Here is a 17,584-nt window from a genome sequence, read left to right on the forward strand (position 1 = left end):
GTTAAGTGCACTGTAAAACAGTTTCAGTTTACGTTTTTGATATAGACATTAAACCTTGTTTTTTAAGTGCATATATAAAGTATTAGATTTACAGTAGAAGTTGATCACTTTAAGATTTGTCCTTGTGGGAAAACAATACTCAGGTCATAAGACTTTTTTTAAATCTTGGCTAGTATATATTGGCATAGTCATACATGTTCAAAGGATAAAATACTGACCATGGCTTTATATGATCGGAAAGGTCTTTCAATTGCGGGTAGACATGAAGTTTTTATATTCACAATTAAAAAGATATTAACCAACATTATATAAATAGCTACACAACGAAGTGAGATTTCTGTTTTCTTCTGCTGTATTTTGTTGATGTTGGTACTTGTTCGATTAATTTTCGTATTTTAAACTGGAAATTTCTACTTTCCAGGATTATCCAGTACCTTAACTATATAGATTACTCGAAACTTCACAGTATTTATTTTTATCAAATATATTTATTTTTAACCGGCGGTAACCGGAACAAACCTTAATTACGATTTAAACTTAACCCACAAACTAATGAAATATTGTCACTCACCACTTCAAAACGTTGTAGTATTCAAAGTTCTCGTCCGATTTTCTTGTTTTGTACATCAGTCGATTTGTTTTGAAAAATTGAATAATTCTGAAAGACCACAGACGAGATTGAAATAAACAAAGGGGTTTTCCGACAGGTATTAGAGATAACCTTTCGCAATAAAAACCACGTGATGATAAGAAGTATGTCTGGTCAGTTTAGGACGGTGGCATCGCACATGGTCACAAAGGGCTATTAACGATAACATACTAATTAGTCAGTTTCCATATCTTTTCTACAGAGCTCCCCGGGTTATAAATAAGTGCTAATAAATCGTTGTAGTTCCTGTCAATATAATACTTCCATGGTCTGCCTTATGTGCATCAAAGAATGAAGATGATTAAGTTAGTAAGTAATAAGTGTGTTTAAGAATTTAAATTTAACTTGCGTCAGTTAAAAAAAAATCTATGAATATATGCAGATCTTCATTGATAAAGGGAGGTAACTCAATGTATTTTTTTTTTTTGGTGTGTTAGGATGGATTCTTTGTATTTGGTTCCAATCAAATAAAGTAGTATTGCATTGCATGCTAGTTTAACTTATCTATCCATTGAATAGTCATGATAATCTTACAATTAAAAACCCTAAAAATTTAAGTACTTACCTCAACAGCAAGATTAAATATAAATTTGTGGCTTCTTAAGGTAAATAGTAAGGGTCTCCTAAACTAGATTCTCTGTAAAATAAATAAAGAATATATATACATTTATCAATTATAATTCAAATTGCTTGGCTGAAGAAAATAAGTTGATTAATTATCTGAAAAAGTACATATTGAATAACAATAACTCTTTGTTTGGGTCTGGCATCTGCAAACAATTACTAAATGTAGGCAATAAGTGTGTTTAAGAATTCAAATTTTACTTACTTTGAACAGATAAGAAATATCTATGAATATGTGCAAGCAAATACAGCATTATTACATTGCATGCTAGTTTCACTAGTCTTATAATTAAAAAAGTAAAAGCTTAAAGTACATGTACTAACCTTTACAGCGAGAATAAATGTAAATTTCTGGTATCTAAATATGTGGTCTTCTAAACTTGATTCTCTGTAAAACAAATAAAGTTGTTTATAGTCTGGCAACTGCAAATAAAGTATAAATACATTTATCAATTAGAATTCTGGTGTGTTTCAAAATTACTTGTATAATTATGTGCTTTTGGAACTACCTGCAATAACATGTGTTATTATACCCTACGTATATTGCAAACAATTCTATTGGGTGAAACGTAATCACGTGACATGGAATAATTCAGTTAATTTTCATTCAATTGAAGAAAGGACGAATAACCCTAAAGAATTATTCACCTGTGAATAACCTTTTGAGTTTGTTTATTTGTACTTGAGTTACCTCCCATAAAAATGATGTCACAAACGTAAATAAACAAAATGGCAGCGTTCACGTTACACTGGAAGCCCATCGAGAGACGAGGAAATACGGCATTGGACATAGATAGAGCTGAGAGTGGCAGCAGCCGATGATGTCTCTTATTAACGGTCCTTTTCAGGGCCATCAATATTTTACAAAAAGATTCTACTTTTGTTGTATATTCGAGAAAATCGAACACAAATGTATTTTCAAACGTCAGTCTGTGTTCGAAATGCACTTCCACTGTTAGTTCGGTATAATAAAACAATTGTGGCCCCTTAGAATCGATGAATATCCAAAATTGTCAACCCTCAAAAGTTATTTCACTTCGTGCTGCGCCCTCAATGAAATAACCTTCGCGTGTTGACAATTTTGGATATTCACCTCTTCAACGGGCCATAATTTTATATTATCTCTATGTGATATAATTCAAAAGAGAGGTGCATAATCATGATAAGGGCAATACATCAATAATGTTCTGAGAAATGCATTCATTTAGTTTAAGAAAATGTGAATGTGTTGTTAAATGTGATGTGTAGAGAAAGAATCCCATTTTGTATAATTTGCTGCAGTATACAGATGTATACACTACATGAAGTTGTAAGTGGCAAATCAACTAATTTTATGTGCCGCGCCCACTGACTGGCTCAGAGGGGTCCTGCTCTGGTCATGCGTCAGTGATTCTCTATATAATTAATAAATGTTTTACTCTGGTTGTCATCTGTTGCATTATATATTTACAGTACATTAAGGATGTTTGCTACTCTGCTTCAAAATAACAAGCTTTTTAAAAGACTGTTATAAATTGATAGTATATAAATAAAGGAGCCAAAAAAGCAGAAAAAAATAAAGGGTCCGTGTGCTTGTTTCGCGATATAAGCCATTGAAAATTTGGCGGGAAATAATTCTCTCTAGATTTTTCATACATTTAACATTGGAACCTTTTCACTTTAAAAATCATTGGAAAAATAACAAGGATTTTATAATATTTTCAAAAATGGCTTTTTAAACTATGTGTAATAAGATTCTGTAAAGAAAAGTAGGGGTTAGTGGGCAAATTAATTAATGACTATACATGGATAAAACTAGAGGATTCCGAATATCTGACAAAAAGTCAAAAACAAGAGTAGCGAACATCCTTAAGTTGTAATTTGTTGCAGTATATTAAAACTTTACAGTATGTCATGACTCATGTGGTTGTCAATTGTTGCAATATACATGAACATCCCTACATGTATCTAGTTAGTAATATTATGGCTAAACCTATGGAAGATTGATCATTTAGTTTTAAATAAATCATTAAACATTTAGGACAATTGATCATGGCTTTGAATTGTACTCATGATAATCATTGATATTGATCCTTGATTGCTGCAAAGATATATCTATGTGACGCTTAGGCAAAGCTTACAATTAGGTTAATCATAATTTGATAATCTGTAAGGTAAAAGAAAGGATTGTAATCAGAGACCTCATTATGAGTTAAGGGTGACAGTTAGGTTTTGAATGACTACACCCCCCCTTTTTTCCCCTCCTTTTGTCAATATCAAAGTTTTTATATAAAATTTTGAAAACAGGATTTCATCATTGAATGATATTCTCCATAAAAACCTTTTGGGCAATCTTTATCATTCTTTGAAAAAAAAAGAAAAAAAAAAATGACTATAGATCTAGGGCCAAAATTAAAAATATGTTTGTTTCCCCTCCCCCCCAACCGGGTCAAAAATAAGCCCCCGGGCCAAAAATTATTTCCCACAAAAAAATCGAAATTATTTTTTTCCTGAAAATAATTTGTTTCCATTTTTGGAAAGTGCTTGAAAGCAGAAGGATTGATAATCTAAATAAATACACTCAAATTGAGCACAAACAACTGATAAGTGGCCTGGACTGGACAAGTCAAACCATTCATGTGACCATGCTATGACAATCACATCCAGTTAAAAAAAAAAAAAAAAGAACCTGCCTTCCTGGTCTGTTTACAAAGGGTAGACCCCGGGGAGAGGAAACAGACTTTCTTTTAAATGTGGCCTAGGGGACAAAATTTTCATACTCAAAATGAATTTTTTCCCCCACATACTAACACACCATTTTTTGGTCAAAATTATTACATCAAAGAATATTGGTCCCTATAAACGAAAAATAAAAGTACTTTAAGGTATAATCAATTCTTTATTACATTTTTTGAACTTTAAAAAAAAAATCGTACCTTCTTCCGCAAAAACTCTCCATAAGAAATCGCTTTATCTCAAATAACATGCTTTAAAATTTTTTTTTACCTGTATTTATATTAATATTGTTTTATATTATCGTCATGCAATATCCTTTCAAGTCCAAATAAGTTGTTCAATAAATGATAATAGGTATAACCAACCGTCGTGATTCCCGTGCGTAATAAGAGTGATGACCTAAGCAATTTTAAAGTCATTTTTTTCCTGGAGTTATCTACCCTACCTTATGCTCTCTACGAAAGGAGGTCGTTTTCTGAAGTAGCTACCAGTGCTATAGGTGGCACGGTAGTATTTCCTGGCCCATAGGGATAATGATAGCCTTTTTAAAATTTTCACCACTTTCTAACACTGCAAAAAAATCTACATTCACACTTAACCATGTTAACTGAAGTACTTTCATTTTACTATTCAGAAATGAATTTGAATATGTATCATGACCGTTTACTTTTTTTGCTATTTTTAGAAACCTAAGGCCACTAGTTATTTTAGGTCTTTTATGGTGCAGTGAATACAAAATTTTAAAAAATTCTCAAAAATTCATTTTCATCTGTATGTAAAATTATTTCATATTTTTCTACACCTGATTCATCCCTCAGTTTGGGAAAGTATGTTCAGTTGATACTGTATTTTTTGTCCAATCACACTGTTTAGATACATTTACCTAAGTAGGGTACACAAAAGAGCAACCTAAATTCTGGAATGCAAATACTACCGTGCCACCTATACAAATTATGCATGATCTTAACCATAAACGTATTTTCACTTTTGGTATTTAGCTGAATCTTGCCTCCGAATGACCTTAGATCTAATCCGAATCACCTTTTGACGTCAAGCAACAATCACTTTTAAATTGTGACGTCAAATCATTTAAATTATGATGTCAAAGTTTACGGGAACCTGTGTGATTTTACGTAATGTCGGACAAATTTGCATACAAGTGTAAATACGTCTATTTTTTTCAGTGTTTTTTTCCTCCAATTTTTTATTTTTTTTGTCAGTGAGCCCGCAATAGGAGGCAACTGCCTACATGCCTCTATGTAATTTACGGCCCTGCCTGCACATGCACACAGTTGCTTATCGTGCTACACTACAAAAGTAGTGGTACTCCAGATAGTGGAGGAAAGAAGAAGAAGGTGCCGATTTGACTTGTACCCCCTCGTTCAGATGCATTTTCAACATTTTAAAAATGCACGTCTTACCTTAATAACTTACTTCTATGCATTCTCACAATATCTTGGTCATATCTTTGAGTATGTTTGACCAAAACCGTCTGCTTTGCCATTTCTTTCACAAACCTATTTTGACAGGGGGCGCGAAACTAGTGAGCATAATATACAACTCGATTCGGGACTTTTTTCCGGAAAATCTAAAGATGAGATAGAAAACTGAAACATCAGATAAATTTTTGAACTGTAATGAATGTTACTGTATATATCGACCCAACTATTCTGTAACAAGTACTTTAGTTTTATATAATTTTAAGAAAGTTATTTGCTGGTAAAATGAATGACTAATTATTTGGGTTATATGACCTTCGACCTTCTGTAGATTGGTTTTATCATTTTGATTTTATACACCATTGTTGTTTTACTAACAACCAGTGCTACAGAATACAGAATGTATACACCATTGTTGTTTTACTAACAACCAGTGCTACAGAATACAGAATGTATACACCATTGTTGTTTTACTAACAACCAGTGCTACAGAATACAGAATGTATACATCATTGTTGTTTTACTAACAACCAGTGCTACAGAATACAGAATGTATACACCATTGTTGTTTTACTAACAACCAGTGCTACAGAATACATAATGTATACACCATTGTTGTTTTACTAACAACCAGTGCTACAGAATACAGAATGTATACACCATTGTTGTTTTACTAACAACCAGTGCTACAGAATACAGAATGTATACACCATTGTTGTTTTACTAACAACCAGTGCTACAGAATACAGAATGTATACACCATTGACTTTGAAATTTATTCACAGCACAATACTTTGAGTACTGCTTAAATCGACGCATGCAGGGGCGGATCCATGATTTTGGAAAGGGGGCGAAGTTTTTAAATTCGGCAAGCGGAGAGATGCGAAAAATTTTTGGGACCCTTTTTTGGCTAAAAAACATGAAAAAAGTATAATATGTACTTTTAAAACGATTCCTGGCATGGTGCATGTATATTTTGTAGTTCCTGAAAGGTGTAAGGGTTGGACATTTTCGATACTGTATTCTCCCTATTAATTGTCTATTATAAAATGATAGTAAAGATTTCAAGCTATTTACTGATAAATTTGATGTGGGACTTTTCAGTTAAATAAGACAAGGAAAATTCTCGCTGGTTTGCTGTAAGAGGTAAGTTAAGTTATCATAACCTCACAGATTTCTTGTTGTAAACAAGATATAAGCCGGGCTATTCGATAAAATTTACAATACGACGGACACGTGACGAGCTAAAAAAGACAAACAAGCAATATGTATCCAAATGTTTGGTCAGGGGCGTAGCTACCTAAGGCTCGACTAGGCATGCACGTGCCTATACATAAATTTGCCGATTATACACCCTTTGGAAAAAAATAATAAAAAAAGATAAACATTTGAATTTTAATGCGTATTATTGCCAAATTAGGGAACTTGACTCCAGAAATAGCAGAAAAAATTAACAACTCTTACCGTTCGCCGGATTTAGGTGAAAAAAACAAAATTTGAAGATGAGATAGCATGATGGAAAGCCCGTTGGCGTATTGAAGACAACAGACCAGATTATGATAGATTTCTTTGTGTCCTTAACGTAACAAACTCCGACTTGTACCCTTCAGTGTATAGGATTATTTGGATTTTATTGACAATGCCTGTTTCATCGGCAACTAGTGAAAGATCCTTCAGCGCGATGAGACGCGTCAGATCCTTCCTGAGATCGACAATGGTAGACGAGCGACTTTCAAATCTTTCTTTTTCATATCCACCGACACCTCAATGTTGATGTTGATGCGAGTTTAACTGATTTTATCGACAGAAAAAAACCGTCGACTTGACTTTGAGTAAATGTATCATTGTCTTTGTGTATGAAACTGTTACGTGTATCTGAAAGTTATTCATAAAAGTTCAGAAATATAAAATTTGTTTAACCAATTCTTTTCCTTTGACCCTCTGTGGGCCTTTATCTAACGCTAGTCAGATCTACACTTGGAGGGTTTGGCTGGGGTTAAATGATTACAGAATAATGCCCTTAAAAATGAAGATTAGAGAATAACGGGGAAAAAATATGGAGATTAGAGAAAAAAGGGGTTAATTTTTTAATGATTAGAGAAAAAAGGGGTGAAAATTAAATGTTTACAGAATAACAGACCCCCATCCAGACCCTCATATTGTAAATATTTAATTCTGTTTTTTTTTCAGATTTCTGTTTGTACTAAGTTAATTCATGTGTTAATGTTATATTATTCATAATTCTTCGAACTTTTCTTCATGAATATTATCATGATAAAAACCAGTAAATATGATATATTTGTACACAAAATTATGCAATTAAAATGTAGAAAACCGTTTTCTGTCGTGGGGCTTCGCCCCCATGAACCCCCTACCATGGCTCCGCCCTGGACCTGCAGGGGGCCTTCAGCGGCCCCCAGACCCCGACCGATTTGTGCCTACAGTTGATCTGAAACCTAGCTACGCCCCTGTTGGTTACTACTATGTTTTTTTTTTCTTTTTTTCGCCATTATCTAATGTACTTTGTGTTTATATTTATATTGGGAGAGGACGTCTCTAATGTTGTTATAACTTGTGTCCAATCCCTTTTGCTACTTATGCAAATAAAATATGTTTAAACTAAAAAAAAAAACTGTTGGTTGATATATTTTACACAACAAATTAAGGGATCTGACGGATTCCAAATCAACCAAACTGAGCTACGAATGAGTCTGAAATCATAAGACAACGAATATATGAATGACGGTCGAAACATGTAGACACTAAGGCTACTTCCAGCAGCAGGTTGTAGTCTGGTCTTGAAAAAAGTATTCAATATATCAGTTCGGCGAAATAGTCATTGAAGGTGTTAAGATTGTCATGCTCATCCTAAGCAAGTTGTGACAGTAATTTAAATTTTAAAATGACTGAGTGACGTTTTTTCGACGCACTGGTCAACTCCACCATAGTGAATCACATGACTTTCAGTTAGTATACTAGCGGAAAATATCTTTATAAGTAAAGAATTGTCACATAAAATGAATACACAGAAAATGGCAAAGTTCACGTCGTCTAGTCTGATTAATCATTAAACTTCTACAAAAATAAAAAAAAATAAAAGTCCAAGCAAAAAAAGGGGGGGGTACGCCCTCTACGCCCCCTCTGGATCCGCCACTGGCATGGGGCTGTGTTAACCCTTTTGTAGGGTATGAATAATACGATCACTAATGAAGACCCTCCAGCACCTGTCAAGATGAAGAACAGGAATTATTTGTATTTTTTCAATGAATTGTGTGCGATTTTGTCCCAAGCACATTTACACCATATCAAATTGAGAATGGAAATTGGGAATATATATGCCAAAGAGGCAACAACCCGACCAAAGTGCAGACAACTCACCAATGGGTCTCCAACACAGAAGAAAATCCCGCCGCGTGACCCGGTGGGGCGTCAGCTGGCCCCTGCACAAAAATGTGTACTAGTTCAGTGATAATGGACGTCATACTAAACTCCGAAAGATATAAATGAACCAAAATTTAAAAAAACATACAAGACTAACAAAGACCAGAGACTACTGACTTGGGATAGGCGCAAAAATGAGGCGGGGTTAAAGTAAGTAAGAAAATGTGGTATGATTGCCAATGAGACAACTATCCACAAAAGACTAAAATGACACAGACTACTATATAAGGACTACTATAGCAGTTACTGACATGCCAGCTTCAGACCTGAATTAAACTGACTGAAAGTTTATGTCTTCATCATATATCCCCGTTTATTTTCTATTAAGGTCCTGTACACGGCTTAATGCAAGTTTAATCCTTCAATGTAAAAAGTAATATGGCAATACATTATTTTTCTATTTTTTAAATGATTGGATTCCGGGAGATTGGTTGTCTCACTTTAATTTAACTTATTCAGACTTTTAGTTTTATTTACAGAAAAGAGAGCCAGTTTGTATTCTTTAATATAAAGTTTAACTTTCCATGAGAAAACGACCAATTTGTCTATGTCCGGTAGCTTCGTATCTTTTCAAAACAGCATTGGACATCGGTGGACATGTTAAATTGCCAAACCACACAACCGTTCACCCGTCATTGGAGATCTTTTCCAAGTCTTAATTGTACGAATTTCGAATATTTTTACAATTTAAAATTAGACAAAAGGTCCTTAAATATAATAATACTCACGTTTAAAATTTAAATTACTAATACTAATGAAATTCAACGCTGCTTCCTGCAAGACACTCGCCGTGAAAACAATTTGATATGAAGACAAGCTTTTGTCTCGACTTATTATTTTTTTTAATTTCCCGCCTGAGACATTTGCCTTATTAGCCCCATGTCAGTGAGATACGGCCCTGAAATTTATTATTATTTATAATTATCATTTTTGAAAAAAAATGACCGGAAGGTAAAAACAAATCCGACAGATTTAGGAGAAACAATCAATCATTTTTTCATGACTTTAGATAATTGCATGGCATAATTATGAAAATACTGCGAAGATGAGGTATTGTCAAAGAGAGAACTCTCCATCAGAGACCAAATACGAAGGAGGTAGCAACTATATTTACCGTAAGGCCTATGACAAAGAGTAAAACCCCAGCATACCACATAGCAAGCTATACAGGCTCCCGAAATTACAAATGTTTCAGACTGGTCGAGAACTAAATCAGATTTTTAAGTATGGTCAAGATCATGGTCGAGTAAAAATCAATACAGTTAAGTGTGGTCAAGATTGGGACCAAGTGATTTTCAGTAAAATTCAGACTTATTCAGAATGGTCACGTAAGAATCAGTACAGTAGAGTACAGCTAATTTTATACTTTATCTGGTTTGTAATGATGGGTAAACGAAAACTTATTGGATAGTTTTTATAATAACTTTGCATTATGAACATTCACCTTATTTTCATAAAGTATATAAATGTGTAGACTTTCACATATTTTGGGAGAGGTAATTGAGTTCAATAACATTCCCCAAGTCGTATTTAGTCAAGGTGTGAGACCACCAATTAAAAATCCGTATTTGTTTAACCAAATTATGCAATTTTCACAGCTTTCTAAAATTTTTACCTTAAGTTTAACTTCATAGAAACCAGGTACATGTATATGCTGAATTGTACATGTATCAGCTTTCTACATGCCAATTTTCAGCATACATATAAAGCCTTCTAACAAAATAAATGACCTTCAAAGAGAGATACTCCAAAAATAACCCCTGGTTTTCTGGAAATCTTAAGTTAGTATACTATGGAGCGCATGAATCCTCAATTTTTAATCATTCAAAGTCATAGACAAGAAAATGTTGGCTCAAAATGGTCTAGATATATTTCTCTTTTACCAAAAGTCTCATTTCTGCAAATTTGTTGGTTAGTTTAAGTAAACAAGGACATCAAAAGCACTATTTTGTGTCAGAGTAGGGCTACGTTCTAAATTGGAGGGAGTAATTGGTGGTCTGACACCTCAACGTACATGTATTATTGTTCCACCTTAATAAATAAGTTCTCCTGGAAACTTTGTTATAAACAATGTCATAATATCTGTTCCTGTGGGAACAATTGTCTATATATACCCTTATTTCGTAAGGAACAAATACTGTAAAAATTGTTCCAGTGGAAATAATACTATAGAATATTTCTTCCACTTGGAACGTATATTATGAAGGAACTTCTATTTTTTGAAATACTAAATAAAAATCTCGACTACATGTTAGCAAATTATTAAATACATATTTACCCTAAAGCTGCATGTCATTCGTATTCGTAGAAAAGTAAATTTGGCCTCCAAAATTCTCATTCAGTAAAGATTCATTGATGTCCCTCTTATTGCTAGTTTTAGTTAACAACAACGTCCAAAGCACTATGTTTTCATTTGTTTTGTCAAAGTATGTTTTACATGTTCTTAATGCTCATTGGATGATTTGGTGGTGTGACACCAAACTGAGGAACTGTTCTACTGAACAAGTTTTGTCAGAGTAGGTTTTACATGTTCTTAATGCTCATTGGATGATTTGGTGGCGTGACACCAAACTGAGGAACTGTTCTAATGAACAAGTTTTGTCAGAGTAGGTTTTACATGTTCGTAATGCTCATTGGATGATTTGGTGGTGTGACACCAAACTGAGGAACTGTTCTACTGAACAAGTTTTGTCAGAGTAGGTTTTACATGTTCTTAATGCTCATTGGATGATTTGGTGGTGTGACACCAAACTGAGGAACTGTTTTACTGAACAAGTTTTGTCAGAGTAGGTTTTACTTGTTCTTAATTCTCATTGGATGATTTGGTGGTGTGACACCAAACTGAGGAACTGTTCTACTGAACAAGTTTTGTCAGAGTAGGTTTTACTTGTTCTTAATTCTCATTGGATGATTTGGTGGTGTGACACCATACTGAGGAACCGTAAATAAGCAATTTCAGATATATATATATATTTTCCCCTATTCAGTAACTGAATTCCTAACGGTTCTTCTTTTAAAAGTGCAAAACGAGCGCATCAGTTATATATTACGATACTATTTTCGTTGCACTTCAAGTAAGGGTTTTGAAAATTAACTATATCAGAGGCAATATGCCCTGCCCCCTCTTTTGTTGTAAAAATTTGGTTGATTATACAGTGAATCACCGAAGCATGACTGGAGCGGGCCCCCTCTTAGGCAGTCAGTGCCCCCCCCCCCCCTTTATGCAAAGGAGTAGGTCCGGTAAGGGCCGATTTTGGCCTCAAATTTCAAGTTCATCTGATGAAAGATCTTGGATTCAATTAGTTTATGTGAAAGATTTGAACTGATTTAGTTATTAAAGACGCCCAAATTCAAGCTTAGATATAAAACAATCTATCAAACATTCCATAATATGTCACCTTTCAGATGGTTTTTGTCAAGATGAAAGTGGCCGCATCCGTGTTCACTCTCAACCTTTTTATATGTTATGCATTATCATCAAATACAACTTACATTTAAATATTAAGAATGAACACGAATGCGGCCACTTTCATTTAAGACGGAAACCGTCTAAAATTTAACTCAAATGCTAAAATTGTGAAGATTTCAGTAATTTAGCATGACTTAATGATGCTAGTACCCGATATATGTGCATTGTACTGTCAAAAACAGCCCATATTTATGTAGCAGAAGTATTCTTCTTTCCAAAAAATAGCTAAAAGTTTACATTTTAACAATTTTGTAAAACTGCTATATTTCGTGGTCAAAAAGGGGTCATACTGTACCTACTCCTTTCTGGATATATGTGTAGCACAATACAAATACTTCATACAAGAACTTCGTCCAACCTTAATTTGAATTATTTACAAGGCAGCAAAATTCGTGTACAATGAGCTACAACAGTTTCTTATCTGCATCCGATTTCACCTGGATAGATCATGGCCAACTATTGTCCTCAGTGTAAGCCAGTACGAGTTATCGCGCATGATTTTGATTTCTTATCCGTCTGATCAGTCTTTTCTGTGTGTGATATCTTATCAAGACAACATGCTGAGTTTGTAAAGACAATGTTGACACTCATAAATAATTTGACTACCCTAAGTAAACAATATTATAAGTATATGACACTGTAGCATGCTAGGTTCCGCGGCATGAATACGAGTTGTATAAAGACTATAAACTGACTTTATGTCCCAAAAGATATACAATTCGATTATATCGAATATCAAACCATGCATACAAAATAAAAAGTCGAAAAAGGACAAATATGAGATCATGATTACCAAACATATATATATATCTTTCGACGTAAACCCGAATATGAGACAGCGTAGAATTTGAATATACATACACAAACACAAACTCATTGCAACATTTTGCTTTTTTATTAAAAGAATAAATTCAGTCTCTGATTTTACTCTTATTTTCAGTTACCTCCCAGAATTGTTTGTTTATTAATATTTGCTCTAACTTTTCAGCCATGATTTCTGAGAGAAAAATTGGCCTCCAACACTAAATGCTTAATAGTACGTTTGCCCGCGACGATGCATTTTAATAGTACTTTTGCCCGCGACGATGCAGTTTGTTTATAAATCACAATGGAAAACACGCTACAGTACATCAACGTATTGTCCTTTAAATAGCTTTAATTTTGCTATGTGAAAAAAAGACAAATGTCGTATTAATAATGAATAAGTAAAAATGTACAGCTAAATTTTCAGATTTCTTTAAAAATGTCTTCAGTTAAGACAAACTGTTTAACAATTTGAAAAGCAGCGTCTTCTAAGTAAAATAAGATTGCAGATTTTGGCACTTCTATCACATTCACTGGCTACCTATAAAACAATAGACAATTTTTCAAATTGGATTGTTTTTTTAAAGTTTGGATGTTCCGAAGTGACAAAGTTTTTCTATAAAAGATCAGTTTGCAGGTGTTCTTAGAATGAACACTATATCAATACATATTTCTCAGTTTCAGCAATATTTATACACGCTTCACATGTTCGTTGATGGATGGAAAGGTCTCTCACTTACAATAATGATATAGTCTTAGATTACTTTTTTTTTTATATAAATATAAGCCAATCGAAGCACATACTAATGAATTTATATACTGATATTCTCAAATTTTCCTAAAACCGTAAAGAAAGTCCCACAGAAAAAGTGTTTACAATAATGTTCCGAGTATAATATATAAAAAAAAGGGGGGGATACCCTACCCGGAAAATAATATTACCGATATGTATAGGAAAGTTTAAACCACGGATTTGACTGAACTTGACAGTGTTATCTGAAATTCACAACAGGTGATCAAATGAATGATGAAATTTGTGAACTTCACACGGATATCTTTAGAAAACATTCTAATCGAACCAACAGGGGTCGCAGGCATCTGTTTGCATGTATAATACTAAATTTTAACGATTCTAACTATCTCATTCATTCGATAAATAAAAAAATAAAAAATTCTGCAAATACATGTACAATATAAATGCAAGAAGATTTGCGGGGATGAGTTCGTATGAGTTCCAATAAGACAGCTCTCCGTAAACTTAACCTTAACAGAACAATAATTAAAATAAGTTTCCTTTTTAATACAAATTTTACATAAATGTTCAAGTATAAAATTAAATATATTTCCCTATAGAAACTTCTGAAAGGAGAGAGACAAATTAAAATTAATCTTATTTTGTTCTATGCGATTTATTTTTCTCAGTAACAGTTAAAATGATAAAAGGAGAATGTACATCAAACAAGCAATAGACTAGTATACATCACATGTACATGTAAGATAGTACAGCGATTCATATTGCCAACCAAAAGCAGTGAAAAGGTATAAAATTGATGAAAGAAAATTTGACGTTTAAAGATTTCATTCCAAATCCATCTACTATAAAAGATCTTCTGATTAAGTGTTACTGCATCTGAAAAATTTAAGATAATGACACTTTTCCTGTTTCATCAAAACTTATTGGTCTTTTTAGAACATGAAAATAATTAATATATATAAAATATGTATCTATTACTTCTATGTAAATCAGATGAGCATGTTTAAGTATCAAAATTGTTTAGTTACGGCCGCCTAATTATTTAAAAAAACTTTTAAAAAGATATGTAAAAAAATTGCAAAAAAAAAAAATCATTTTAGATGGGATTTCAATTTTTTTAATACGCTTCACGAAAAACATCCAAAAGTCTGAGTTTATGTAGTAGTGAAAGATTTTATATTATCAAAAATAAAGAAAACTGACGGCTGGACAAAAATATTCTTTTAAATTAAAAGTTACACTTCTTTTACTTTATTTACTGAATTTTTGAATTCATGATATAAAACATTGTATTGAATGTATAAATATTTTATGTGCAAATAGATTAAACTTTGTTTTGTGACTTGTGATCGAGCGATTTACTTGGTAGGACCATGGAAGTACTATATCAACATAATACTTCCATGGACTTAGAATTTTTCTCGCAATTTTCAAACAATGACAATAACTCCAGTTTTGGTTAAAAAAGGCCCCGATTCATTAAATTTTCTAAAATATCAAATATATATCATTGGAAAGATTATAAAGCAAAGAATATATATTTATGCCAATGAATTTATTTCTAAAAATAATGAAAGATGTAATCATATATGAAAACTCCTTTGCAAACGTTTTTCATTTTGAATTGTATGAAGTAATAGGGAATGAACCACTTTTTTAAAAATGAAAATGGCCGTAACTTCTGCTATCCCGATTCAATTATAAAATATGTCATTGGAAAGCTAAGAAAATGTTTTTTCTAATGTGATGCCAATGAAAAAGATAGTTATTTTTGTTAACTGTCAGCTAACCAAAATTCAATATTTCCTTTAATAATCTATAGTAAATTTATCGATATCGATTGCGATCAAATTTAGCGCATGCGCACTGCGGGTGCTGATAATAGTTGCGTATGGCACGCTCGGTGAAGCTAGTTTGTCTAGCGAAATACAATCTAATTAAAAACCGATCTCTCATCGCGCCTGTTTCTGATATGTCGCGTGATTTAGATTGAGCGAAATACTGCGTTTATTTTTTATTTCATTGTAAATATCTTTTAACATTCAGTTCTTGTTTACCTACTGAATAGTATGTTGAAAATACATTGTTATGCAATGCACAATACAAATACTAATACATAACACTCTGTCGGTAGTTTTTATAAACAATACATTCAATTAATACTGATGGTATACAGTATTTAAAATGAGGTACATGTATGTCACAGATTTTGGTAACATTTTGCATACAACTTTGGCTCGTTAAACTATAACTAAAAATGGAATAAAGTTAAGGATTTATGTTTAATTTTCTGAAATATAACTAATTTAAAGTGATCTTTTAAAAGAGATACACATTCGTGTAGAAACCACATTAAATAGGCGAAAACGTACTTAAGTTTGTCAAAAAATTATCAAATCGCCAATCACCAATAAATAGATCTTTCTAAAAATTGATATTTTGTTGGTACATATATTTCCGTTTTAATGATGTAAAATTATAGCACAGTTCACAGTTTAAATCTTAATTTCGAATTTCCGTCTTCCTCAATGTTACTACATGTATGATGAGAGGTTTCCGTTTTCTAGGAATTAGCTCTTTTCTCATGAATTGAAGTAAAACAAATTTTTATAACTTAAAAATTCTTTTGAAAATCATATTCCTATACAGTTTTTGACAGGGGTTTGATATTTTTCAGAACTATAAGCTTAAGGCTTGATTTCTGCCTTATCCGATAGGCTTCAACAAAATAATTCATTCTTTTCCTGACATAATGTCGTTAATGAAATCTTCCGGTTGTCCATTTCATTGTGATATTGTTTATTTTAAAAATCATTATAATATTTATTTCATTATGTATATGCTTTAAAAGTCATATGTTAAGGCTTTTTTAGAAACGTTTGAAAACAGTACATTTCTTAATTTTCCCTTTTTACCATTGCTTGAAAAGCCCTTTAATTATCGTTCTTTAAAGTTGAAATAAAATCTGAACATAGTGAGGGAAAATGATCATATATATTTATATATACAATGTAATTAATCATACTTACCGTTCTGGGCAGTTCGTTAGAAGAAGAAAAAACGCCTTATTGCCTTGAAAGGCCTCGGTTTGAAGGAAGAGTTTGATTAGTGATGAAAACAGGAAGTGAATATATGTAGTGAAAACGAGACAATAATAAAAGTACTCACGATTGAGATTTGTACGCAATAAATGTATTTGCATAGCGCCATTTCAAATTTATTCAACACATAATTCTTAAAGCAAAATGTCGAATTTGTCGTTAAGAGGGAAATGCTAACATGATATATCTGTACATTTGTACGAAATTTAATTTTTCTTTTCATTTCTACTAGATTGTCACGGTTCTTGTGCTCTTATGACCAGTAGCGTCCCCGCAGGAGAACGAGAAAACTAATGAAGAGTTTAATTTCCCAGCGTTTAAGGAATGTTTTATCGGTGACTAAACTATCTTCCTTTTGCTATTTTTGTAGATTTGACTCATCAATGTATTTTAAGAGTAACACGACAGGAGTCATATTTGTAGCAGGAACACCTGTGCCTTCAGGAGCACCCGAGTACATACCTGATGTGTTACTGGGGCTTGCGGGGTCTCCATGACCCTGTGGTCTAAGTAGTCCGACTGTGATTCTGAGTTCAACCCCCTGCACATTACGGATACATTTGACTCCAATCTGAATTACTAGTAACA

At 32.9% G+C, this 17,584-nt stretch overlaps 1 long non-coding RNA gene across 1 annotated transcript; it reads right to left on the reverse strand.

Annotated features, from left to right (window-relative positions):
* Nucleotides 1–1,214: 1,214 nt before the first annotated feature.
* On the reverse strand, nt 1,215–17,006 carry LOC143053590 (uncharacterized). The gene is made up of 3 exons (XR_012971423.1): nt 16,925–17,006; nt 1,598–1,661; nt 1,215–1,286 (listed from the first exon to the last, which is right to left on the reverse strand). It is a non-coding gene; the product is annotated as an uncharacterized LOC143053590 (long non-coding RNA).
* Nucleotides 17,007–17,584: the final 578 nt, after the last annotated feature.

This window comes from Mytilus galloprovincialis, chromosome 12 (genome assembly GCF_965363235.1).
Source record: "Mytilus galloprovincialis chromosome 12, xbMytGall1.hap1.1, whole genome shotgun sequence".
Lineage (NCBI taxonomy): Eukaryota > Metazoa > Mollusca > Bivalvia > Mytilida > Mytilidae > Mytilus > Mytilus galloprovincialis.